Source organism: Paroedura picta, chromosome 8 (genome assembly GCF_049243985.1).
Source record: "Paroedura picta isolate Pp20150507F chromosome 8, Ppicta_v3.0, whole genome shotgun sequence".
Taxonomy (NCBI): domain Eukaryota; kingdom Metazoa; phylum Chordata; class Lepidosauria; order Squamata; family Gekkonidae; genus Paroedura; species Paroedura picta.
The window spans coordinates 74,774,693-74,801,576 of record NC_135376.1 but is presented as its reverse complement, the minus strand read 5'-3'; the positions used below and the strand labels follow the sequence as shown (position 1 = coordinate 74,801,576).

The window sequence follows — 26,884 nt, the reverse complement described above, 5'->3', positions numbered from 1 at the left end:
GATTCAAGACAGAAAAAAGAAAATACATATTTACTCAACAAGTGATTAAAATGTGAAATTTGCTGTCAGAGGATGTAATACATATTCTTTTTTGTCATTAAGTTGCAGTCAACTTGGTGCAACCCTGTAGGATTTTCAAGGCAAAAGACATTCAGAGCTGGTTTACAATTGTCTGTCTCTGCATAAGAACCCAGATATTCCTTGGTGATCTCCCATCCAAATACTAACAAGGGCCATCCCAGTTTAGATTCCGAGATCTGACGATTGGAATATCATGGGCTATCCAGGCTACCCAGGTCATGGCCATGGCATGGGGGGTTTCAAAAGGATATTAAACAGGTCCATGGAACAAAAGCCTATCAGTGTCTACTAGCTGTGGTGACTAAATGGGACCTCCACATTAAGAGGCAGTAAAGTTCTGAATACCTGTGCCAGGAGGCAACTTCAGGGGAAGGCCTCAGGCTCCATGGCCTATTGTTGGCCTTCTGGGGCAGGGGTAGTCAACCTGTGGTCCTCCAGAAGTTCATGGACTCCAATTCTGGCAGGGGCTCATGGGAATTGTAGTCCATAGACATCTGGAGGACCACAGGTTGACTACCCCTGCTCTAGGGCACAGTCGCCAGGTCTTTTGGACCAGCCAGTGGGAAATACGAGTGAACTTACCAAGGATGGGGGTGTGTGGGAAGAGAAGAAGCCAGGAAGAAGCCAGAAATGCGTGTTGTGCCTTCGTCTCCTGGAAGTGATGCAGGCACATCAGGAGCAATGCTCTGGTTTGTGGGAAACACCCTATGTTAAAATTAGAAGAAGAAGAGTTGGTTCTTAGATGCCGCTTTTCCCTACCCGAAGGAGGCTCAAAGCGGCTTACAGTCGCCTTCCCATTCCTCTCCTTAGCTTCTTTCATAGAGTTTTGCCCCAAACCCAGAGTGATGCCTGCTTGAACATACCCAAGGTACCTACACCATTGTCAGGTGATATAGGCATGCCACATTTATTTCCATTTTTTTTGCTTATTTTTTTGGTATGTGTGGAGTAATCCCCTTCTACCAGCAAGGTGGCCTGCAGTGGAGAGGAGTGCCTGAAACTGGGGAACTCCGGTCCCCACTTGTGGGTCCCCCACCTACTCTAGGTAATTGTGTGAGAAAAGATACTGTACTAGATGGATCACTGGTCTGATCCAGCGGGGCTATTTTTATAATCTTATGTACTGGTATTTATGAATGCCATTATTGTAGTGTCCTTTGATTTGGTAGGGTTGTTAATGTGAAAATGTTTTCTGGGGGATTTTTTCTTCCTCTTTAGTTATGATTGATATGATGCTGTGTGTGCATCATTAATTTTCTAAAGTTTATCTAGAATAATAATTTAGAGAGGTGTGTGTGTCTCTCTCTGTGTATAATTGATTTAGTGTTGGATTTGTGAACACTGCAAGATGTAAATTAAAATTATAAATAATATGCCAAAAAGCAAAAACCAAAAATCCTCACTCCTTGGAGTATAAAGGAATGGATCTTAACCCTTGGACTTCTTAGATAGCATTAATACTTGTCTATGAATTAAGATGACTTGAAAAGGAACTATCATACATTGTAAGAACTGAAAATAATGTAGATGCCTTGGATCAAAAGTCAGAAAACACTGACAGTAAAGTTGGAAGAAGCACTATGAGCTTTATAAGATGTTAAAATATAAAATCAATTAATCTGAAAACTAAAATAAATGAAGAAAAATGTGACCTTCTAAAGAACAATTTGGAAGACCTAGACAAGAATTGGAGCTACAGAATAAAAGTTAGAGGACTAAAGGGGGAAAAGAGGATGACTAAACATTTTATGCTGCCTTTCTAAATGATTGGAGATCCATAAGGGAACAAACATAAGAAACTATTAAAATTATAAACAGTCAAAAACACAGTGAACAGATTTAAGAGCAATAATAAATTTAAATATCCAAAGGCAATAGATAACTTTTCATGCCCACTCCCCATTTGTGTTTTTGTGCTTTAGGTGTCTGTTTGGTAGACAAACAAAATCAATTAATCAATTAAATTTTAATCCTTTGATCTACAATATTAAAGGTCAATTAATTATGTGGTTTAAGATCTCATTTCTTGGCCTATAAATACAATGAAAATATCTAAATCAGCCAACATTTATCATTTTGTTAATATTCCAGTTATAATCTAGGATAATAAACAGAAATATGACTATTTAGTGTCTGGGTGGCAGGTTGAAAACATCCATGACTATCCCAGAAAGACGAAAACACTGCAGGAGTTCTAAGAAGCCTATTTGGATGAACAGAGAACTTCAAGAGGAACTAAGAAAGAAAAGGAAAATGTTCAGGAAATGGAGGGAAGGACACAGCTCTAAAGAAGAGTACCTACAGGTTACTAGGCACTGTAGATCAATCATCAGAAAGGCCAAAGCTGAGAGTGAGCTAAGTTTGGCCGGGGAAGCCCATTGTAACAAGACTATTTTTTTCAGTTATGTGAGGAGCAAACATAAAGTAAAGGAGGCAATCAACCCACTGTTGGGTCAGATGGACAAACTATAATGGAGGATGCAGAGAAAGCAGAAAGGCTTAGCACCTATTTTACAACTGTTTTTCCCCACAGGTCAAAGGGTTTAGGCACATCTAGAGATGTCAGTAGCCAAGGGATAGTGTCTGGGTGGCAGGTTGACATGGACAGAGAGGTTGTCGAGAGGCATTTAGCTGCATTGGATGAGTTCAAATCCCCTGGGCCGGATGAAATGCACCCGGAGTGCTCAAAGAACTTTCCGGAGAACTTGCAGAACCCTTGTCCATCATCTTTGGGACCTCTTTAAGGATTGGAGATGTCCCGGAGGACTGGAAGAGAGCAAACGTTATTCCAATCTTCAAGAAAGGGAGGAAGGATGACCCGGGAAACTACAGACCAGTGCGTCTGACCTCTGTTGTGGGGAAGATAATGGAGCAGATAATAAAGGGAGCGATCTGCAAACATCTGGAGGACAATTTGGTGATCCAAGGAAGTCAGCATGGATTTGTCTCTAACAGGTCCTGTCAGACTAACCTGGTTTCCTTTTTTGATCAAGTAACAGGTTTGCTGGATCGTGGAAATTCGGTTGATTTCGTTTACTTGGATTTTAGTAAAGCTTTTGATAAGGTTCCCCATGATGTTCTGATGGATAAATTGAAGGACTGCAATCTGGATTTTCAGATAGTTAGGTGGATAGGGAATTGGTTAGAGAACCGCACTCAAAGAGTTGTTGTCAATGGTGTTTCATTAGACAGGAGAGAGGTAAGTAGCGGGGTGCCTCAGGGCTCGGTGCTCGGCCCGGTACTTTTTAACATATTTATTAATGATCTAGATGAGGGGGTGGAGGGACTACTCATCAAGTTTGCAGATGACACCAAATTGGGAGGACTGGCAAATAATCCAGAAGATAGAGAGTTCAACGAGATCTGAACACAATGGAAAAATGGGCAAATGCAAGATGGGCAAGATGCAATTTAATAAAGATAAGTGTAAAGTTCTACATCTGGGTCAGAAAAATGAAAAGTATACCTACTGGATGGGGGATACGCTTCTAGGTAACACTGTGTGTGAACGAGACCTTGAGGTACTTGTGGATTGTAAACTAAACATGAGCAGGCAGTGTGATGCAGTGGTGAAAAAGGCGAATGCCATTTTGGGCTGTATCAACAGGGGCATCACATCAAAATCACAATAGGTCATAGTCCCATTGTATACGGCACTGGTCAGACCACACCTGGAGTATTGTGTGCAGTTCTGGAGGCCTCACTTCAAGAAGGACATAGATAAAATTGAAAGGGTACAGAGGAGAGTGACGAGGATGATCTGGGGCCAAGGGACCAAGCCCTATGTAGATGAGGAACTTGGGAATGTTCAACCTGGAGAAAAGGAGGTTGAGAGGGGACATTGCTTACTCTCCTTTCTCCCCTTCTCTCTTTCTTTCACTTCCACTTTCTCTCCCTCTCCCCCTCTCTCTTCCCCTCCCTTTCTCTATGCCTGCCTGCCTGCCTACCTTCCCTCCTTCCTTCCCTCCCTCCCTCCCTGGGTGGGTCCTCCCGCACCCACCCACTGCCTACTAGCGTCCGCTGTATTTTTTTACAGCGGGCTTAATTTCTAATATATTACATATGGTTGTTTTAATGTAACAACTGCAAGGGCATACCATGCTTTAAATTCATAAACCTATTTGTCCATATATGAATGCTTGTACAGTAAATTTAAAATGGTATTAAATAAGAAGATTAAGAATTAAATAATATTTCTGCATAATATTATAATAGCTTGGAATTTTGTGTCTATGCACATGCTTCTCAGGTAGGTTTCCAAAGTCACCTATCTTCCTCCAGGAGGAAGGTATTTTCAGGCTTCAATAATGATTTCATCACTCCTATCAATCCATATGGGTGAATTTTGAGCCAAAAGAAAGAAGCATTCGGCTTGTACATGATACGATGGCTGCTACTGGCTGTACGCAAGCAACTTTACTTCCAGCATAAACACTCAAAATCCTGTTTGCCTTCACAGTGTGGAGTTGGCAGTGGCAGATGGGAAATATGTGTACACTATCAGACTGCCTCTGGGGAGAAAAATGGACAGGGAAAATGCAGCTTTTACACTAACCAAGGGCAGTAGTGAGGACATACAATTTCATATAATAACAATAATAATAAACTTTATTTTTATAGCCCACCCTTCCTAGTTGGCTTAGGGAGGGTCATTCATTTTGCAGTATAAATATAAAATATAAGGTTATCTAAACAAGGTTTTGTGTCTAAAGCAGGGGTAGTCAAACTGCGGCCCTCCAGATGTCCATGGAATACAATTGTAGTCCATGAACATTTGGCGGGCCACAGTTTGTGACTACCCTTGGTCTAAAGTATGTAAGGCAGGAAGGGAATATGGAGATCCAGGAAAAGCATGAATTGTGGACTTTGTTCCTCAGCAGTGAGAGAAGATGCATCATGTTGGTGGTGGTGTTTTCTTTGTCGTCGTCATCATTGTCATCATCATCTTATAACTGTATTCCGCCTTTCCATGTCAGGCTTAGGGCAGATCACATCAGTAGACACATTGCTCATAATCAAAACCCCGCCTTCAATCTGGATCAGGGTATATGTTCATATTCATTTGTATTTGGGGTTCACAAGAATTAATTTGCATGTGATCTCATGTTTTCCCATTACTTTCTTCCTCTACCTTCAGGCATAAAATGCCATGTAGTTTGCTTTGATGGAGCGCACCCAGATGATACCAGTAGGGCATGAAATCAAGGTGCTATATTTTCCTAGTACTCTGTCTTGCTTCTGTTATGCCTAGTTGGTTTACAGACATTGATGTTAATTCCACTTTTTGTTCTTTTGCAGTCATTGATTTATGTTGTTCCTTTAGCTCTGCTGGGTTCTTTGGCAGCAGAACTGCATGACACTATGCATATTCATAGCAACATACATTTATCAAGTGACACAGAAGCAGATAGCTCCACCATGAAAGGTGTGCTCGCAACAACCTGCTTTCCCACTGACGCTAGCATTGGCCTGTTAAAAATGAGATGAAAAAGGCAGCCCTTGAATTAATAGCATAACATGTACAATGCAGAAATGAGAAAAGAAATTTAGGTGCAAGAACTTTAAATGAGGCCATGACTTTATCAAGGTTGTATTTACAAAATCTTTCTGGAGAAAAAGTTATGAGGTGTTTCACATTACTGTTGTCTTCTGAAATCTATTATTTGTCGCTGGAATATTCCCTAATACTGTGTATATAAATCTAAAAATCAGTGTTATTATTCCACTTCTTCTAAGGATCACTTTTTCCCTAGAAAATTACTTTTTCAATTTTCAGTTATCTTCTGGGACTACATATGTATACTGTGAATGTTGTCTTATTTACACAGTTTTAAAGCATTTATCTTTTCTGTAGCATTCACTCAAAAAATGCAGAGCCATAGAGTCAAAAGAAACTCAACTTTCATATAGTCCAGGGCTTTCTGATGCTATATAGGATTATGCATTCACCATTCCCTGTCTGCTCAAACAGTCCTGCAGTCCAAAGCTATATAGCCAGAGGTGAACACATGCTGTGTATCTAAGGAATGAAAGGAACAATAAGTGTAGCATACAAGGTAAGCAGTGATCTGGTGTGAGCAGTATGCTTGTTTTTCTGAACATGACATTTTCAGAATAGGTGGAAGAAGGGTTATGATTTCAAGCTAATGTTCAACTCAAACTGGCAGAGGAGAAGCGGGAGCCAGCAGGATAAAGAATGAGAGTTGGTTTTTATACCTCATTTTTCTTGATCTTTAGGAGTCTCAGATTGTCTTCCTCATCCTCTCCCCACCACACGCATGAGGAGGGGTGTGGAATCAAACCCAGTGCTCCAGGTTAATGGCTACTGGTCTTAACCACTAGACCACTCAGGCATCACAAATTGACATCAGCTTCTTCTCTTTTGGAGTGGAGCCAAAGCAGTCTCTCCCATGCAGCTAGCTTCACTGTTAGGCTTCACAGTCTGTTTCAGCTCTTCTTGGTTTGAGCTCATGACCTTTTGCTTCCTGAGGCAGTGGCACCCATAACTTCTCATTCCTCCACCTCACCACTGCCACCACCGACCACACCAAACATCTTGTGTAATTTCTTACTTTGCAGGCCATATTTTTCAATGAAACTCCAGGTAGATTACAAAATATTTCTTAAAAGGCAGACAGCATAATCAGGAACAACTGAAAACAATTAGAAAACTATTGCTGCTACTGCTGTCCTTAGTAGCTGCTTGTATCTCTTCACTGATGCCCCTGGAAGGTGGTCATGCTTTCATACTTTTCCACCACCTCTCTGGAAATAGTGTAATGAAGTACATATACTTTCAATCTCTTCCTCTTGTAAGAGTTCGTCCACCAGTTTGGTTGCCTTGGCAACATGAACCAGAAATCATGGCTAAATTCTTAGGAGAAGAAGTAATCTTGTGAGAGTTGAGGAGCTGCCTGTAACGTGTGTCTTTACTACATTATTTTTAAAGTTACCTTTGGGAATGTGGGAGTAAGGAGAATTATATTTTTCTGTTTCCAGTCAACTGATGGGAGACTTGTGGTCGTTGTCTCCCGAAATCTGCTACTCGAGGCAACTGCCTCATGTCTCATTTCAGAGACATTCTTCCCCTTTCCTCCCCTCTGGGCTGACAGAAAATAATTTATTTCCTGCACAGTGGAGCTGCCTGAGTAGGACAGGTACATTGTCTAACTATAGACCAAAATGATGAAGTAACCAGGCACATCTCTCTGCTTTAATTTCGAGTGCTTTTTAGACCTTGTTTCAGCCAAGCTGTTTTTTTAGGACACTGCCCCTCTACCTTTAAACAGTCAACCAGTGCTCTCATTTGGATGAAAAATATTTGAGATCATTTCGGTAACTCCCTAGTGTTCCCATGTTTCAATTCTCCCGTTGTGTAAAAACAATGTTAGATGAAGCAGCCCATCTCTTGCTTCCCCTCCCTCCTTTTTAAAGTTTTCCTGTATTACCTATGGAGACTTCAGACTGGGGAAGGGGGCACATTTCTAGCTTAGACCTTATGAGATTGTGCCACACCATCTTTTTAGAAGAGAAGTGTCACATCATTCTCAGAACTACAGAGATTGCCATCTCAAAGTGCCAAGATTGTCAGTCTTGATCTTAGTTTGAGTGGTGATCAGAAGTCTCTTTGAATGGGGTTGCGTCTGACAAATAATCAGAAGGAGTGGACACCCGCTTTCAGTTCTGGAATCAAATTCCATCTAATCAAATACCATGAATCACATCACACATAAAAATAATTGGTCTTTATGAGCTGTCAGCATCTTTTGTTTTGGTTTTTAGATGCATGAAACCAGAAACAAATGTTCTCTATCATGTTTCAAACTTTGTATTTGTTAAGTTTTGGGCAGTGAGTGCATATGCCATTTCTCTTCAAGGTATGTATGAAAACCTGATAACACCCTCAAAGGTTTTGAAGTTTCATTAGATTGCCAGTTATGTCAATGTAAACAATAATTTGTTTCGACCTTCAGTAGAGTTTTTTCCCAAACATCTCAAAATCAGCTGTATATACCACTATGTCCTGCAGCAAAGAACAATTAACAAAATGAGGTTCATCTTCCATCTTCTGTGCAGCCCCACGTTGGGACTGCACCTGCACAGGCCTGCTATGGAGAATTTTTTACTAGCTAAAGCTCAAAAAGGGAGTACTCACTCTCCTGGCCATGCATGTACAGGCTTTCCTGCCAGTTGGGTCACATGCCTACAGGGCAGAGCAACCCCAAACTCCAGTTCCCCTTTCACTGCTGTGATCTGGAGATGTGTTTCCTAGTAGCTCTGTCTTGTTAAAATTGTGTCGTTTGGCCTACCAGCTCCTGCTATTTTTTCTGTCCTTACCATGGTCTCCAAGGCAATATTCAAGAAGTGCAGGTGGTATAGAGTGAAAATGCTGCATTCCAGCAAACATGACCATTGCTTGCCTGTCAGGACACAACCTGCCCTGTTTGCAAAAAAATGCACTCTGAATGTGATATCAGACATAGCATTCCTCCTAAAGGCAATCCTACTGTCTGTCATGGTATCTCCTAAAGCCCCCTTGAAACCGACTCCTTCGATCTCGGTTATGGCATCTGCTAAGGTTCCAATCAAGTATAGAACCGTGGATTCCTCAATGTGGACTCAGAAGAAAAAAGGAAATCACGAGGCACAATGATGTAATGGTCTTCTCTATATTTATAAGTGAAAAAGGTTATAACATAAAGTCCAAATGGTCAAACATAAAGAGTCAACTAAAACGGGATCCTAGGTTAAGTAACAGAAAGCGGGTTACTTAACCTAGGATCCCTTTTTTGGTTGACTCTTTATGTTTGACCATTTAAACTTTATGTTATAACCTTTTTCACTTATAAATATAGAGAAGACCACTACATCTGCTAAGGCTCTGCATTCCGGTCTTCATTCAGTCCATTCTACCTTGGCCACTCTGGGCATGGTGCCAAAGCCTCCTAAGAAACCTGCATCAATGGTATCTGAGATTACTTGGCCTATTAGAATGCCTGCAACAACTCAGGTTGAGCAAAGGTCAACATCAGAACCCCCACCACTGAAAAAATGTCCATAAGACCAAGTACAAGGATAAATTTCACTCAGCTCATGACTTGACTGTGGCCTCCCTCTGGGACCCACAGCCCAGGAGGTTTACTGAGGCTTTTGATCTATGGGTCAATCTCATATGAGAATGTGTAATGGACATTCTAGTGACTCTCAGGATTGATCCTTCCTTCCTGTACTTTTTTCCCTTTTAGACCATGCTGATTGGCCTCCAAATTTCACCTGGCTCAGGAATTTAACCTACCAGTGTTTTTCCTTAATGCAATTTTAAAAGCAGAAAAGGCACTATGCTCTCTGGATGGTGGGAGAGCTGTCCTTTATTATTTGAATAGAACCAAATCCTTTAGATAATGGAATTCATTCTTTTTGTTCTATTGGGGACCCTGTAAGGGCCCAGCAGCCTCTTCACAGGTGGATGGTGTCAGCAATCTAGACTTCATATAGTGAGTTCTCTTTGCTATGCCACTTGGATGTCCAGGCCCAGTCGTTCAGGGTGCAGGCAACATCAGTGGCTTTTAAAGAAGGATTCCACTGGAAGATATCTGTAGAGCAGTAACCTGGGTGAGTAAAGACACATTCATTAAACCTTATGCATTAGACCTTCGGGCTCAGGCAGATGTTCAATTCATGAAGGCAGTGCTGCAGTCTTTGTTTGGTTGAGGACTGACCCTCCTTCTAAGCTAATGGTAGCTTGCTAAGGTTCCAATGTGGGGCTTCACTACAAGATGGAAGGTGAAAACAGAGTTCCTTACCCATAACTCTATTGTTCATCAATGTCTTCTTTGCAGACACACATTGCCTCCCTCCTTCCCTGCTTCCGGCCTTCAACTATTCATGTTGCTCCCAGTGCCAGCTGTATCAGCCTGGGTTATTGGAGAAATGGGAAGGCGACTGTAAGCCGCTTTGAGCCTCCTTCGGGTAGGGAAATGCGGCATATAAGAACCAACTCTTCTTCTTTCTTCTTTCTTCTTCTTGTCCAGTCCCAATGTGTGTCTGCACATAAGATATCAATGAACAACAGTTACAGGTAAGCATCTCTGTTTTCTCTCTTCCTAACACAATAAAAGGCTAGATTTCCCTACTCCTTCACACTAGCCAGTAGTTCAATAGCTTACTAATGGATTGTATCCTGTTTATCCTGGCATCTTCCTATTGATGATTTTGGAGGATTGTCTCAGATTGTTTTGTAGTCTTCCCTTTGGTTCTAATGAGATGTTCTTCCCATTTCTTTAGGCAGCCACAGAGCTTTTAGCTTCTTCCTAAGTTATTTACTCTTTCTCCTGTCTCCTCTTTAATGGCAAATACTCCTTGCCTTCAACCTCTCATTTATCCCCTTCCTGGAATGCCTCAGCAAGTAAGTTATATTAATTTCTCCTTCCTGAAGATCTTCCTTTCAGCCACCTTCCAGCTGCTTCTCTACTGTTTCTTTTAATTGCCACATATATTCTCTCAAGCCTTGTTTTGGAATTCGAAAGTCTAGGAGCCCCTCAAAAGTATTGCTCCTAATTGTAAACTTATTTGGGCACATAGTGACCTCCTTCCCACACACATGCATACCAGTCACTTGCTTTGCTTGCTGAAAATATAGTATACTTTGAAACTCCCCTGGCTTTCTCATTATACAATTGTTATGAATAGTATTTGTTTTCTTTGCTAGAGAACTCATTTGGCTTCCAAGATCTTGCGCTGCATAGTAACTGACAGATGCTGGTGCACTGTAATGCTTTAATCAGCCTAAGATCTGAGCAAAATTGTTCCTATGAATGTAAGTGACTCCTATGTGAGTGAGAGTTGAGAAGATGATGGAGACTCTGATCACATGTACAGAGTCTCTGTGTTCTTGGTCTTACAATGAATGTGTAAGGGCCATAGATAGGTCATGCTATTAGCATCACAGTTTGCTTCCTTCTGTGAACCCTGTTTGACATCTAAATCCAGGACTATAGATTCAATAATCTTCAATCAGGATATCAACGCAAAATTATGCTTAAAGGATTTGTAGCTCAGGTGATGTGGGATGGTCTAATTTTGGCCCTACCAGTGGGAACCTCTGTGCAATGAAGAGAGTCCCTTTCATGCAGGCTTCACTCACATCAAAGTTAATCTATAATTTCTACCATGTATATTATATAACTTGGAAACAAGTGTAGAAGGTTATGATGTTTGTATGTGTCATGATCACCCTCCTGCTCTCCTCGGGAGTGTTAACTTAGAGGTTCAACTGGTCCTTGGGCCCTTCACCCTTCCCTAACCCCAACATTCCTTGCATTTCTTCTGCATCTTCCCTCTTTTCCTCCATCCATGGTTAATGACTGGTAGAAACTATCTCCTCCTTGCTGCACAGAGTTCTTCCTTATCTCCCTTTGTCCTTGGTTCACATAGTGGGGTGGAAATTTACTGCCAGGGATGGCGGAAAGGGCAGACTGGAAGTCTCCTAAATTTGTGCCTTTTAGCTCAAAGGTCTCCCCTATGAGAACTACTTTTCGTGCTTAAACTAACCCCCTATATATAGACCTGAGAGGTCCGTCTGTGCTTGTCTCTCTCAAAATTTCTGATCTTACCATGCTCTGTCTTGCTTAAGCCTTATGAAACCCTTCAATAAAGGCTGACTTCTTTGGCACCACATGTGTATGAGGCAATTCATTTTGAGGGGGTCTCTTCTGGTCAGCTGTACCAGCCCACGGGTCGTGACAGTATGGTTATGTCTTAGCTAATGAGGTGATGGAGTAATGATATACACTCTTAATGTATTAATTATAATAGAATGGCAAGATATACTCCCAATATTGAACATTTTGATTTTTCAGTTTTTCCCCAAAATTTGCAAAGGTCATGATGGAATAATAACAGGTGCACAACTGAAGATGATAATAATTCTTCTGCTGGGGCCACTGCCATGATCATGTAACTATTAACACTTGACATCTTCTGCTTTCACTGCTCAAATTCATCAGGGTTATTTTCACTGTATGTGTTTTTAGTAAACAGTTCTCCGTAGGAAAGAAGAACAAAAATGTGAAAATGAACTATTGAATAAATTTTTCACAGTGGAGTGTCATTAACACTTTTTCGTGTGTGTGCTTATTCAGAGAGATATGAGGGAAAGATTGATTATGTGCCCTATTTTTAGTTCCCTAGAGAAATACAGAAAAGGAACATTCTGAATGTTCCTCTGGACAAAGATTTTCTCTGCTCTCCTATTTTACCTAGACCTAAACTAGAAATCATTACTGAAGCGAATCACATGACTCGTTGAGCTCCATGAGCATCCAGGAAAAAATAATAAGGTACCTGAAATTTCTTCCCAGCCCCCTTCTCTTGGCATCTATAATTCTGAAGTCATAGGGTTTCATACTTTACTCAGTAGTGAATTACTATTACCTTAACTGGTATAGCTTCCTGATGTAGTTACCATTTACAAAGTTCTTTTGAAAGGAACAATACTTCTAATTTTGCTTTCATCCAGTCCCAGTGTTTCAAAACATTTAAAGGGGTTGTGTATCTCTTGATAAGTCTAAATATCTTCAGGCAGCTTGTCTTTTAAAGAGATGCATAAAACTTTCTTGAAAATGCTTTGCTGATTTTATTAGTGCTGCTTGTCAAGGGAGAACATTCCATCAAAGGTTGATTTTTTTCATCTTCTTGGTCCAGGGCCTCTTCTGCATGATGGATAAGCTGATGAAAACTCACTAAATACATCGTTGTTTTCTGATCCCTGCACAGAAGAGTGAATTTACTCTGCAAAAATGATTTTGCTCTGCATGGTGAACTGCCTCTTCGGTGCTTTAAGCGTCTTTTAAGCGTTGTTTCTGAAAGAGGCTTTTCACCAATTCATTTCTCTCCTGCTTGCCTGAGATATTCTATTAGTCATGCAGAGAAGCTCCTTAGTTATGCATAGTGACTGCGATTGAGAACAAAGTGGAGTTGGCAAAACTACAGGTGGCAGGGCTATGAATTGTTTCATGCAGAGAGCATTGCGAAGTAGTTTTCAACATACTATATTCAATGCAAAACACCGATTGTAATATAATAAAATGGTCTAAACTGGTTGTTTTTAAAACTGTTTTATTTGGTTTTGTGTAGAATACCTCTTGGTCCCTCACTGTTAGAATTCAAGGAGGAGTTGCAATCTCATGCTGTGTGTCTGAGGGCACAACTAGATTATATTGCACCCCTGGGATGTCACAGATATTTCTCCTTTGATTTCTGTTTCTTTAAAATTACTATGGGGGCCCAGTCGTGCTTAGGGCCGTGATATGTAGGGGGAGAAGGGCTACTGTTTCCCATAACAGCATTTTTCTAGAGCTCAAACCTTTGATGCATTTGGGCTCTTGAAAAGGGGGGGAGGAGTCTCTCATATACCTGACACCACATTTGTGAGTAGGGTTGGGGCCCATTACATTTTAAAAGCAACAGAAATCCTGAGGGGGAAATGGTTGCTCTGTCCTTGGATTGTGCTTGGGAATGCTGCCTTGTCCAGTTACAAGTAATCTTGCAGGAATCTATCCTTCAAAAACTTTGGTTTGGGTAGGAGTCATTGGGGGTGTGATGGTAGCAGTAGCAGTGAATTTCCTATATTGGTCAGGTGTAAATGTAAATGAATGTACTAGATTTCTTCCAGCTCAGTGTTTCTAAGTTATGTGTTAGACCAAATTTTGTAGAAGCATTTTGACCTTTTATGAGCAGTAGAAGTTTCCTGATTTCAGATACAGTACCAGAAGTTATGTATGTAATAGCAGAGGTTCTCTGTGCTGATTTATTGTGATTTTATATCTTTTTTTAGTTTTGCAAGCGTTATAAAACCTTGCTTTGCAGTAGTAAAATAGCACTTGAAATTCTTGTTATCTTCAAGTAAAAGTATCTTGGCTAGCTGGATAGAGAAAGATCTAAGAACAAGGAAAGTATATGGCTGTCATAACAGTACAATACTGAACCAGAAGTTTTTATTCTGTGTGAGGAAGCCTCACTTCTTACAGCTTCTCTTTGCACATATTCAGAGCTGTAACTTCGTTACTTGCAAATTCACTACCTGTTGTAGTCATCAACTGTTAAAAAATCATCTGTCTAGTAATAATTCTGAACAAGAATAATTTCTAGTAAAAATTAGAAGTTTCTTCTGTTCTGTAATTTTTTTTTTGTATTCTTGGGTAATTTAAAATAGAAATGATGAATTTAGATTTTCATTAGTTTGAGCTTTTATCTCCCTCTACTGGCTAATGATAGCAGCTCTAGTCAGTGCCAGGTAAAATAAATAAAGAATCAGAACCAGATGTTCATTAAATTGATTTTTAAAAAAATCCTTTTAATTTGCACCTTGCACCCTTGAATAACTTTGTTTCTGGAAGGTAATGACTAATATTTGGGAAGAAGTAATAAGATGGTCAACATTTCCATCATTCTTTGTCAAATCAGGTTTGAATTATGAAAAATATATTCTGTTGGCAACTTTGTCAGGTACTCATCACATTATTGAAGGGGCAAAACCTGAGCTGGAAGATTTTGGAGTATGCATTCTCCTGGTTCTACTCTATCACGTGACAAGTGAGGAAGGGTCAATGGGGGCAATGAACTAATGTGGCCCTGACCTACCATCAATTTTGGGAAGGGAGTAGGAACAATGGATGGGATATTTTATACTCAGGGTTCTGTTTTGTTTTTTTTAAAAAAAACATTCTGAACTATTATGGAGTTGTTGTTAGAGTTGATTGCAAAATAATTTAAGTGTAAATGAAGGTAATGTAATTCTTAGTTACTTGATATGCACTGGAGGTTTTGACCATGTAACATACATGAGAGAAGTTAATCATTAAAAAAACAACAACTTAGTTACTTATTTTGATCAAGAAGGAACTGCTTCCTGTTCTGTTGGGATATGTAAAAGGATGGGAGTTTGATCTAGTGATAGTTCCTAATTTCTCAGTTTCTTAAAGTGTGGGATAACTGTTCTGCCATCTATAAAGGGCTAGTTGCTTGGGTTATTGGTATATGTATATAATGTCATACCTTCAGGAATGGTTAGTGCATGATACCACTGATTTTTCTTTGTGCATGGACTTTTTTGTGTGTGTGTCCAGATTATTGCTTTATGATTGAAGTGGTAATAACTTTGTATGTAAATGGAGACAAATTGAGAACATGTTGGCAGATTAATGAGCTTTATACTTTAAGTTTCAGAATAAAATATAAGATGAATATAACCCATGCGGTTAAATTACTGCAAATAGGTATAATTCTTGTTCATAATTTGTGTAGTACCCTGTTCAGATCCATCTTTGTATATGGGCATCTATGAAAACTCAAATTCTGCTTTTGTTCACAGCGGGAACAGTTATGGCATTAAAGAAGAATTGTTTTTTATTGCCTTCTTTTCTTCACCCTAAGGATCTCAAAGCAGTTTACCATTGCCTTCCCTTCTTCTTCCCACAACAGGCATCTTGTGAGGTAGGTGGGGCTGAGAGAGTTCAAAGAGAACTGTGAGAGGCCCAAGTGTTTCATATGGAGGAGTGAGGTATCAAACCTTGTTCACCAGATTAGAGTCTGTTGCTCTTAACTGCTGGACCTCACTGGTTCAGGTATGAGCGATTAAAGAGTAATTGTTTGCACCAGTATCTTTGTGTGTGCGTACATGTAGGTGGCACAGATTTTGGCATTCTTTATTAAAATTCCTAGAGCAAAATATTACAAGTATCCTGTTGCTCATTTTGCATAATTTCCTGCGGTTCTGCAGATATTTGGAAAATATTATGATATATGACGTAAACACTATTAGTTATAAATGTAAGCAGCTGTCAAAGTAATCTAGAGACTAGTTTTCATGCAGTCCTTCATTTTAAAGCTTCTGTCATTTGCATCAACCATAGCTTGGTACTTTTAAAGTTGAAGTTATTGTAGTTGTCTCATTTTTCTTGAGTCCATTTACAACAGCCTCAAGGGTATGTTGTGTGTTTTATTTTGCAACTGAACAGAGATATATTCAAAGCAGGCCAGTTTTAATTGATTGTACAACATAGATATTTCATATATATTGGCATAGAGGCAAGACAAGTAGAGAGCAGAGTTGGAGCTTTTATATTTCTCTAGTGTTTCAAACTGCCATTAACTGTCAAAAGCTAAGCCAGACAAAGACAAGAATCCTGTCCACTTTCCTTAAGAAAATGGAAAATTCCTATTTTTAAGCTCTGTTTTCCCCCATCTTGAGTGGATATTGTTGACTAAATATGTACGTGAACATAGTAGAATATTCAGCTCAAGAGTGTAGATTCCAAGTGATCATTGTTTGAGGTTATATAAATTCCTGGATATGAGTTCAAAAAACAAAATTAGAAAAAATAGTCTACAGACCAATTTGTCAATAGCTTATTTATCTTACTTAGTGGGCTTATCTGCTGTTTGACAGAATTTAACCCTGGGATTAAAAATCTAAATCTTTGTAGAAAGGGGTTATGCCATCTACATAACAGTAGCATCATCTTGTTGTTATTGATTGTAGTTGAACCTGTTGACAGCTATGTCCACGGGACTCCTTTGTTTCCAAAATATTATTATTTTTTAAACACTTTCCTAACTTATAATTGCCATTTTTAGTTCATCATAACTGAAAAAACCCATCTGCCAGCTTTTGATAGTAATCCTTAAATCTGAAAAGTTGGAAAGGAAGTCAGCCATTACTAAGATGACACTTGTGAACAGAAGTGAAATATTTGCAGCAGAGGAAGCAAGAAAAGAGGGAAATCTACTTGGAAACTTAGAAGAGGCTAAAAGAAAATATAGAATAAGTGATAAAATGAAGTTGTTTACTCATTTCATGAGGGCTAGAGGAGACCATTATCCATTCCAGTAAACTCTAATTATTGAATGTAGACTGTAGTTATTAGAGGCTTGCATTCAGCCTCTCATACATCTGTAGTTCCATTTGGAATTCTGTTATCTTTCCATATTTTCTTCCACCTGAAATTACCTTAAACTGGGTCAGACCATTGGTCTGTCAAGGTCAGTACTGGCTGGTCTGATTTGTAGTAGATATCTGGGCTCTTAGGCAGATATTTTCACATCACATCTTACCTGATCCTGTTAACTGGAAATCCCAGTGATTGAACCTGGGAATTTCTGCATGCATTGGACAGAGAATTCTAGAGTTCCACTCCCTACAAAAGTCCTCTTTGTAATGTTCATCTCTTCCCCCAAATTTCTGTCCATGCCTTTTCTCAGACACTTGCACCTTCTTTTTCTGGCCCTTTTTCTTCTGGTGCCTTTTTCATGCCCTACATACCTTCAAGAATATAAGAAGTGTTAATTCTCTTATGATGAAGAAACTGGCGAAAAGTTAGGTTACTCCTCAAATGTAGAGGGTGGTATGACTTAAAGTTCAAATGAGTGTATCTATTTATGGGTTTTTAATATGATGCTACATTTAAAGAGCCTTCCTCAGTGATAATTACCATGGTGGCCAAGAATGGTATATGTTTCGCATCTGTTCTTGCGGTAAATTTGATGGTCAAATGTTGTTCAAGTTCTTTCTAAGACTCAGAGTTTGTCTTCTTGGTGAGAATTGTCTCTAGACATTACACCTATGAGCTGCTTTGCTTTTGTAGTATGAATTGCATAATCAATGGGACTGGTTGCAGAGATGCACAAGCTTGATTTCAATGAGGTTGAGTTACCTTCAGTATTGGCCTGTTTTGGAAACCCATGGCTTTGGATCAGTAAGATTGTTTTTCCTTGTAATCATAGAGTATTAGAGTTCATTGATTGCCTGCACAATTTGCATTAAGAATAAAGATAAAGGAGAGCTGAGTAGGGGAGAACAACTCGTGATAAAGTTCTGATGGTCATATAACCAGCTTTGGAAACAGACTGTGATCCTGATAACCCATGGCTTTGGATCAGTAAAATTGTTCTTTAACTTTTCAGAACTTATAGAGGATCTGAGTTCATTGTTCATCTGCACAGCTTCCATTAAGCATAAGTAGAGAGAGCAGCTAGTGAAAAAATTCTGATGATCATACGATCAGTTGAATTTTCTACTGCTAGTTCTTTATTTTTAACTGAGAAACTTGCAGTTGAAGAACAGAGGCTGGAATTGACAAGCTTGAAAAGTCTGTTGCACAAATCTTGTTTACTTCAGAGCAAGAGAGAAATCCAGAAGCTTCTGAAACTTTCTGATCAGATTAGAATTATGCTGTTGTTCACACCAGTTGGATAAAAATAGACACATCCTGCTTTTTTATTCTTCAGTTATTGTACTTATATTGGATCTGGAGTTCTGATGTGTCAGCCCCTGAGCCTTTTCAAACTATAGAGAAAGATTTATGTGACATTTCTTTCCACCTGCTGAGTACAACTGCTTGCTTTTTAATCTGATAGTAAAAAAGCTATTTTCCCCTTAAATGGGAACTAGCGATTCAACTGTATTTTCCCTGTAATGCCTGATATACCTGTAATGTCCATTTGTTGTCTTTAAATAATGTTTAAAGAGGGTCAAAAATACTGAAATGTGATACCTGGCTGCCTCCTCAAAGGCAAATCAAGCTACAAGGGAATGTTGGGAAAGTACACTTGAGAGTCTTCTAAACAATTGATTCTGGTCCACCCACCTGTACTTGGTATAGTTAGCAAGTATACTGCTAATGTTTAGGGGACCGAAGCACTGCATTTTACTTTTTGAGAGCTCTGCATTTCTGCTCTGAGTTGCTGTTCTGGTTTATGAGCCTCTAGACTGTCAGTAGGTCATCTAGTTAAATAGGTGAAGTACCTGAGAGGTCTTTCTTTATTCGAAAATAGAGGGAAGAGATGTTCAAAAGGCTGGTGAGTCGATTAAAAAAAAGACTTTCTAAATGGCAAAAATGAACACTGAAGGAGGATTACAAGTGTAGCTAGAGACTATATAGCAATAAAATAAGATGGGGCTTTGTGTGTGATGAAACTGGTTTGGTATAGATGGTAAATGTACTAGTAATTTTAGCAACAACAGAGAAATACAATTGTGAACTTTTGAGTCATTTTCTATAGACGTTGGTGAATAGTCTGATGGAAGACAGAAATGTATTTCTGGATTTTTCTTGGTTAGGAGATGCTTTTCTCCCTCTTTGGAATTATAAATCTACAAAATTTATTTGACGAAGTTACTTTTGAACCTCAATTAGGTGGTATCCACTCATCTCAAGGTGGTTCCTATAGGTCAGAAGAAACTTCCAGTGAATGGATCTATCTTCCATAAAAGCTTGCTAATGCTTAACATGGACAGGAATTGTCAAGCCTCTTCATGCGGTGAAATAGGTCAGCCATGACAGCACCTGCCCTTTTGTTCCTTGCTGTCCACCTTTTACCTCACCTGTTGCAGACTAGACTTATCCTCCCCTTAAGCCTTTTTATTGGAAAGTTTTTCTGACCAATTTTTTTTTCTGGTGACTGCTTCTATACCCTCTGTTTTGAGTTAAAGACAGCTTCTTGAAAGCTATGCCCCAATGTTGGGATTCTTGATGTTGTTTGAAAGTTTGTTAATGAATATGTTTCCTTTTTGATATTGCCATTGATCTACTCCATTGGTTCTCCTCTTTCTCTGTCTCCAAGTAGTAACCTTAATGTGTGGCCTAGTAGTGAGTATGCCCGGTCCGAGGCTCCTGCCTCTGCGTGTGGACTCCACGGCTGCCATTCTGCTGGCAGTGCCAGCCGAACGTGGCGTTCCAGCACCCGCCTCCAGGGTAGCGCTGCCTGGGCGCCCGTGGCCCTCCCCGAATATGCATGCTCTCTCTCTGGCACTGCGTCTGGTTGCGCCCTGGCCGGGCATCAGGCTTCGCTTTATTCAGCATTTCCCTAGCACAGCTTTTTCGGTGGCCTGCATCGAACCTGCGCTTGACCGCTGCCAGTGGCGTGCATTATCGGGGATTTCCGCCGGTGTCATTCCAGCTCTGAGGCAGACCTTCCCCTCTGTGCATAATAGGTCTTAGAAAACCAGGACTCAGAAATACTGATCTGATTCCAAGTTAGGGAAGCAGAACAATAATGTAGGGGCCATAAGTTGCTCTACATGCAGCAGCACTTCAGTTATGACATAAGATTGCATGATCCAGAGCTCACTTTACTAAGTACTGCAGTTCATTTAGCAGTCCTACTACAAAGAAAAGTAGGGTTTTATACTCCCAAGTTTCTCTGACCTAAGGATTCTCAAAGCAGCTTACCATCTCCTTCCTTTACCCTTCCCACAGCAGATATCTTGTGAAGTGGAGAGACTTCTGAGAGAAAGGCTTCATGTGGAGGAGCAGGAAATCAGAACAAGTTCTCCATAATAATGTTCACAACTCTTAACTGCTAAATCAGAAGACCCAATTTATAACTTATTTTAAGGTATGCAACATCACCCTGAAAAGCAGACATGAGAATAAGCTCCTGTCAAAAAGGAAAGCAATTCATTTGGTGTGTGTGGACTACAGGTGAATTGGCAAACAGGTGAATCTGAATAGGATAGTGAGCAAAATAGTGCAAGTCTGTACTAAGCCACATATTAGCAGATCAGCATATAATACTAGTTAAGGAGATAAAAGCCCTGCTGGATCACATCAGTGGGTTTTCTCATCCACCCAGCGACTGGCTGAGAGTTACTCTTGAGGGCCAACAGGACATAGAAGCCAAGGCCTAGTAGCAACTTGACCTACTGCCTGGTCATTTTCACTGGAGATGCTAGAGATTGAATTTGGGACCTTATTCACTGAACCATGGCCCTTCCTGGTGTTCATACTTTTACAACTGTGAATATGAAGGTTCTCTTTCATGACCATGGAAGTATCCAGTTTTAAAGCCACCTATGCCTGTGTTCATCACTATTTGATGAAAAGTGAATATGAATTCCATATTTTAGTCACTCATTGGTAAATACATATTTTCTTTTGTCTGTCCTGAATCTGTGGTGCATCAAACTCATTGAATACACCCAAATTCTATTAATGCGGGAGAGATAGAAAATGTTCTGTCAATTTAACTTCATAAAACTTTAACTTGTCCCATTTTAGTTCTCTCTTCTAAATTGAAAAGTCCCAGATTCTTCAGGTGCCTCAAAGGAAAGGACCTCTAATTCATTAATCATCTTGGTTGCCCGCCACTATGTTTTTTTCCAGCTCAGCAATGTTCGCTTTGAGATAGAGTGACCAAATTGTGTATTTGAAATGAGACTATGCCATAGTTCTATTGGTTGTTTTATTTCCAGTCCTTTCCACAACATAGAAATTACCTTTTTTTTCCTGCTGCAGCACACTGGGACAGCAATTTCACTGAGCTATCCACTATAACCCCAGTTCAACAAGTTGAAACCCCATTGGCATACAGTTAAAATTGGGCTTTTTAAAGTTCCAGTGTGCATCACCTTACACTTACCTGTATTTAACCATTTGTCACATTGTTGCCTACTCACCCAATTTGTGGAGATCCTCCTGGAGTCTTGGTTTCAGATTCTGAATAAATTGGTATCATGTGTATCATTGCTCACTTCCAGTACCAGATCAATTATGAACAAATTAAATGGCACCTGCCCAAATACCAGTCTTTGTGGGAATTCACTGCTTGCTTTTCAAGAGAACTGCCCTTTTATTCCTACTCTTTGCTTCCTGTTATTTAACCATTTTTTAATCCATTAGCTAGTCTCAAATCCTCTTATCTTGTGTCTGCTAAGCTTCTTAATCTTTGGTGAGGTACCTCATCAAAAGCCTTGTGAAAGTCATATAATGTCTACCAGGTCAGTGTTACCTATCCATTCATTCATTTTCTCAAATAATTTCAAATGGTTTGTATTACAGGACATTTCTTTTGCAGAAATATGTTTGATTGGCAGGTTTTTTTCCCCCCTCTGTGTTCAGGGATGCTAGCCTCCAGGTAGGACCTGGGGATCTCCTGGAGGTACAGCTTCATCTCCAGACCACAGAGTCCGTTAAAATAGTTGATGCTTTGGAAGGTAGACTTTATGGCATTGTACCCCACTGAGATTCCTGGCCTCCCCAGGCTCCATTTCCAAATCCAGAAATTCCCCAACCTATATCTGGCAACCCTACATCCTATCCCTCACCTGTAGCCAGGTTTCTACTCATTTTCTTTGGACAGATGTTTGGCAGCCTGGTCTATAATGTGTCAGTTCTTCTCTGAACTCTTTTTTAAAAACTATCATAACATTTGTTACTCTCTGGTCCTCTGGTCCTAGAACTGGCACTAGATTTTCAACTTCAGGTCGTGAAATTCCTAGAGATTTTGGTGTGGACTCTGGAACACAGGATTGGGGAGCATGGAAACCTCCAGGGAGTATAATGCCATAGAGATCATCCTCCAAAGTAGTGTTTTTTCCAAGGGAACTGATCTCCATAAATTAGAGATCAGTTATAATTCTAGAAGGACTTCAGGCCTTGCCTGGAGGTAAGGACTCCTGACAGTGGCTCCTTGGAGTAACAGGATACAAGCAGCATTTATTGGAATTTCCTTTGAAGCCTCCTTTTTAAAAATAAAGTACTGCAACCCTTAAGTCTTTCATTAAATGCTTTTGGGTTGGGTGAGATGAAATACTTCCCCACTGATTTATGTGGGCTTAGTTTTGTCTTATCTGTGTCTGTTTATTCTGTTGTGTAGAGCAGCGGTCCACAACCTTCTAGTAGTCGGGGACCGCCTCCGAGGGTTGGAGAGAGCCGGCGGCCCGGCCGCCACTCGCAAACGCGCACGTGCAGTTGTCGCACATGCGAGTTTTCGCGACTAGGTGGCGCTAACGCGCACGCACAGAGCTCCTGCATGTGCGCGTTTTCGCCAGCAGGGGGCGCAAACATTTCAAATATATGTATTATTTACCTTATTTATACTATAACTTTTTCTGCAGTGGTTCCCAACCTTTTTATCACCAGGGACTGGTCAACGCTTGACAATTTTACTGAGGCCTGAGGAGGGTAGTCTTTTGCCAAGGGACATTGCTGCCACCTGAGCTCCTGCTCTGCCTGCTTTCCCGTTGGTGCCCCTGATTTCCCGCCACCCCCAATAAAATCCCCATTAAAATAACAATCACATACTAACCAACTATGCAACGGCAGCCATAATCTGTAATAATTTCTCCTTGTTCAGGGTGGGGCACTGATCTCAATCTAATATTAGTCTGATGTTAACCTAATCTAATGTAATAAGAGCTGGGACTGAACTGAATTTTGGAACCAGTTGGAAAACCCCTCCCTGAGACTTTGCCCCGGCCTCAACCATACACCTGGCAGAAGAGCTCAGTCTTACAAGCCCTGCGGAAAGCTGGTAACTCTGGCAGGGCCCTTAGATTTTCCGGGAGCTCATTCCACCAGCTTGGGGCCAGGATCGAAAAGGCCCTAAACCTGGTCAAGGCCAGGTGTACGTCTCGGGGGCCCGGGACAACCAGTAAATTCATACCCACAGAGCGAAGGGGGGCATAAGCAAGGAAGTGGTCCTGCAGGTAGGCAGGACCTGGACCGCATTGGCCATAAAGGTTAAAACCAATACCTTGAACCTGACCCAGAAATAGATAGGTAACCAGTGCAGTTGATGAAGCACTGGCTGAATATGGGCCCTCCAAGATGTCCCAGTGAGGACCCTCGCAGCCGCATTTTGTACCAGCTGTAATTTCCGGATCAAGGACAAGGGTAGGCTGGCTTAGAGCTAGTAGTCTAGACCATTGCATGGATCACAGTGGCCAGGTGTTCTGAGGACAGGTAGGGCGCTAGTACCTGGGCTTGGCAAAGATGGAAAAAAGCCGTCCTGGCTACTTTTGTGACCTGAGCCTCGATCGAAAGGGAGGCATCAAAAGTCACCCCCAAATTTATGGCAACTGGTGCATGTGTTGATTTCACCCCATCCAGGCATGGGAGGTGCGCTTCCTGGTCCTGCCCGCTTTTCCCTAACCACAGGACCTCCGTCTTGGAGGGGTTGAGTTTCAGATGACTCTGCCTGAGCCATCCAGCCACTGCTTCCAAACAATTGGCAAATGTATCCAGGGGGAGTCCAATCGGCCATCCATTAGGAGGTAGAACTGGATGTCATCCACATGTTGGTGACATCCCAGCCCGTAGCTCTGGACCAGCTGGGCTAGAGGGCACATATAGATGTTGAAAAGCATGGGGGGGAGTATCGCCCCCAGCGGAACCCTGTAAGGGAGCCCACGGGTACGACAACTCATCCCCCACTACAACCCTCTGCGATTGTTTGCCATCTGTTTTCAAGGGCGGTAAGAGATCTAATTACTCTAAATAATTGAGCTGGGCGAGAGCTCGCGGATGCAATTTCTGTGGTGCAGAAGTCTTGTTTCGCCGCTTTCACCACATTCTCATACACCTTCATAAGTGTGCAATGAGAGGTTCGTGTGACCTCGTCATGAGTTTTCCTCCACACTCGCTCAAGTCGTATCTCTTCCTTCTTCCTCTCCTGGAGCTCCTGGGTATACCATGGATCCTGTTTGAGATGAATGCGGAGAGGAGGCCTAGGAGCAATCTCATCTATGACAGCTGTAAGTCAGGACTGCCAGTCCTCCCCCAAAGCTGCTAACGAGACGCCGGAGGGCATCGGGTCCCACAGAGCATTCAGGAATCTCTTGGAATCCATAAGTCTCTGCGGGCGGACTTAAATCTGTCCATCACCCAAATGGGGAGTGGGTGGTATCCTCAGTCAAGCCTTCAGGGCATGGTGGTCTGACCATGGAACAATGTTATTCACTTCCAGATCTACCGCTACACCTGCACCAAAGATCAAGTTGAGGGTGTGACCGGCCTGATGAGTGGGACCAGCAATAAATTGTGAGAACCCTAGTGTCTCCATGGCTGACACCACGTCCAGGCCAAGTCCTGAAGTCGGCACATCTGCATGGACGTTGAAGTCACCCAAAATCAAAAGTTTTGGATACTGCAACGTCCTGGCGGCTGCCGCCTCCAGTGGGCCTGGCAGGGAATCCGCAGGTGCAGTGGGTGATCGGTACACCAGCCAGATAACCATGTTCTCGACCGACTCGCACTGTAGACCGATACATTCTATTCCTGGGATTGATGGTTCAGGTTTTGACCACATGGCATGTAGAAGGCAATTGTGTATGGACTTCCCACCCTGGTTGTGGCAATCCTATCCAGGCCTGGCCTCCAGGTGCTTTCCCTCAAAGGCCAAAATAGGCCTGGAAAGGGCCTGCCCCTCCCCTTGCCTTTTATTAACAGAATGAAGCCTTGGAAGGCAGTGTTTTGACTAGCAGCTCTACTGAGGATATAAAGCTAGATGCTTCTTTTATCATTTTTTGATTTTTAGAACTGCCTAGTTAATTTTTGTGATTTCATATTTTTTCTGTAACCTATAAACCTTTCAGGTAGTCGAAAAATCAGTCTTCTCCATTCACCATCCCAGTCATTGGGTTTAAGTATGCACTGAAATCCTGGCTTTTCTATTAGAATATAAGCTTTATTAGTCATAACAGTTCTATATTAGAATGTTGATTGTGCGGATGTTTATGTCCTGTTAAACTATCTGCCTATCTCTTCGAGGCTAACAGATGGTCACCAGAAATGGGCCCTCTGTGCCCTTACTACAGCTAAAAGACTCCTAGTACAGTACTAGAAAGATGAAAATCCACCTCCAGTAAATCAATGGATCAAGGATGTTAGATCTCTGTCAAGTTTTGACCACATGGCATATAGATGGCAATTGTGTATTGACTTATTTTTAGATATTTGGAAACTGAGTACAGAAAATTATGTTTAGATTTGCCACCATTGTTATAATTTTGTCTCATCATGTAGTTGTAGAGTTGTACATGGAAAATGGATGCTGCAAGGAAGGGATGGATCAGGCCAAGACTGATGGTGAGGTGGAAGTTGCAAAATTCCTAGTGAACGTTTTCATCTGCTCTCCATGGATGGAGGTGTTAAAATGTCAAAGAAATACTCCCAAGGAAATAGGAGTCAATTGGAAACAAATACTTTTGTTAATGTCATTTTTCCATTAAAAATACTGATATAGTATAAGGCCAGACATGTATCCAGGAAATATCAAAACAGCATCACACAATCTAGTGCTCTTATATTATAAAAGGAAGATTACATGTGCAATGTCAAATTAATGCAACTAACAAATGATAAAAAGTACTAGTAGTATTTCTAATTAAATAAGTAATGCATGTTATTTATTTGTCAATTTATATTGCAAAGCTATATCTTTTTGATTTGTACTTAATTAAGGCTATGAAGCATTAAGGGAGTAGTTCAATAAATGATTTGACTGCCTTTGTAAAATAATTACTGGACAACTAGAGAGAGGCATGCAAGGCTCACCCAATCCATTTTAAATTATACAGAGAATGAGCCTGCCTTCTGTGAAAGAGATACTGTTTTGCTGAGTTTAGCTGTAGTTTGCTGTCATTTCAACCGTGCTATAGTCTGCTTAATCATCTGTTTAATTTGCAGGAATAATCTAAGGACTGATTATTATGTGAAACACTACAGAGATATACAATTGTGGGTAAATACCTACAACCAGAGAGCCTCTTGTGCTGTATGAAGCTGTCTGTCCATGATGTTGGGAGTTCGATCCCAGTAGCTGGCTCAAGGTTGACTCAGCCTTCCATCCTCTCGAGGGTGGTAAAATGAGTACCCAGCTTGCTGGGGGGTAAAACAGTAATGACTGGGGAAGGCACTGGCAAACCACCCCGTATTGAATCTGCCATGAAAATGCTGGAGGGCGTCACCTGGGTCAGGCATGACTTGGTGCTTGCACAGGGGATACCATTACCTTTTACCTACAA

At 41.0% G+C, this 26,884-nt stretch overlaps 1 protein-coding gene and 1 long non-coding RNA gene across 7 annotated transcripts in view; both read left to right on the top strand.

Moving 5' to 3' along the window:
- The window catches only part of PCDH15 (protocadherin related 15), an 886,705-nt gene that overhangs the window by 60,119 nt on the left and 799,702 nt on the right, over nt 1-26,884 (top strand). The window lies entirely within an intron of this gene.
- Nucleotides 1-26,884, top strand: part of LOC143842668 (uncharacterized) — a 61,283-nt gene that overhangs the window by 26,966 nt on the left and 7,433 nt on the right. The gene's annotated exons all lie outside the window — the stretch shown is intronic.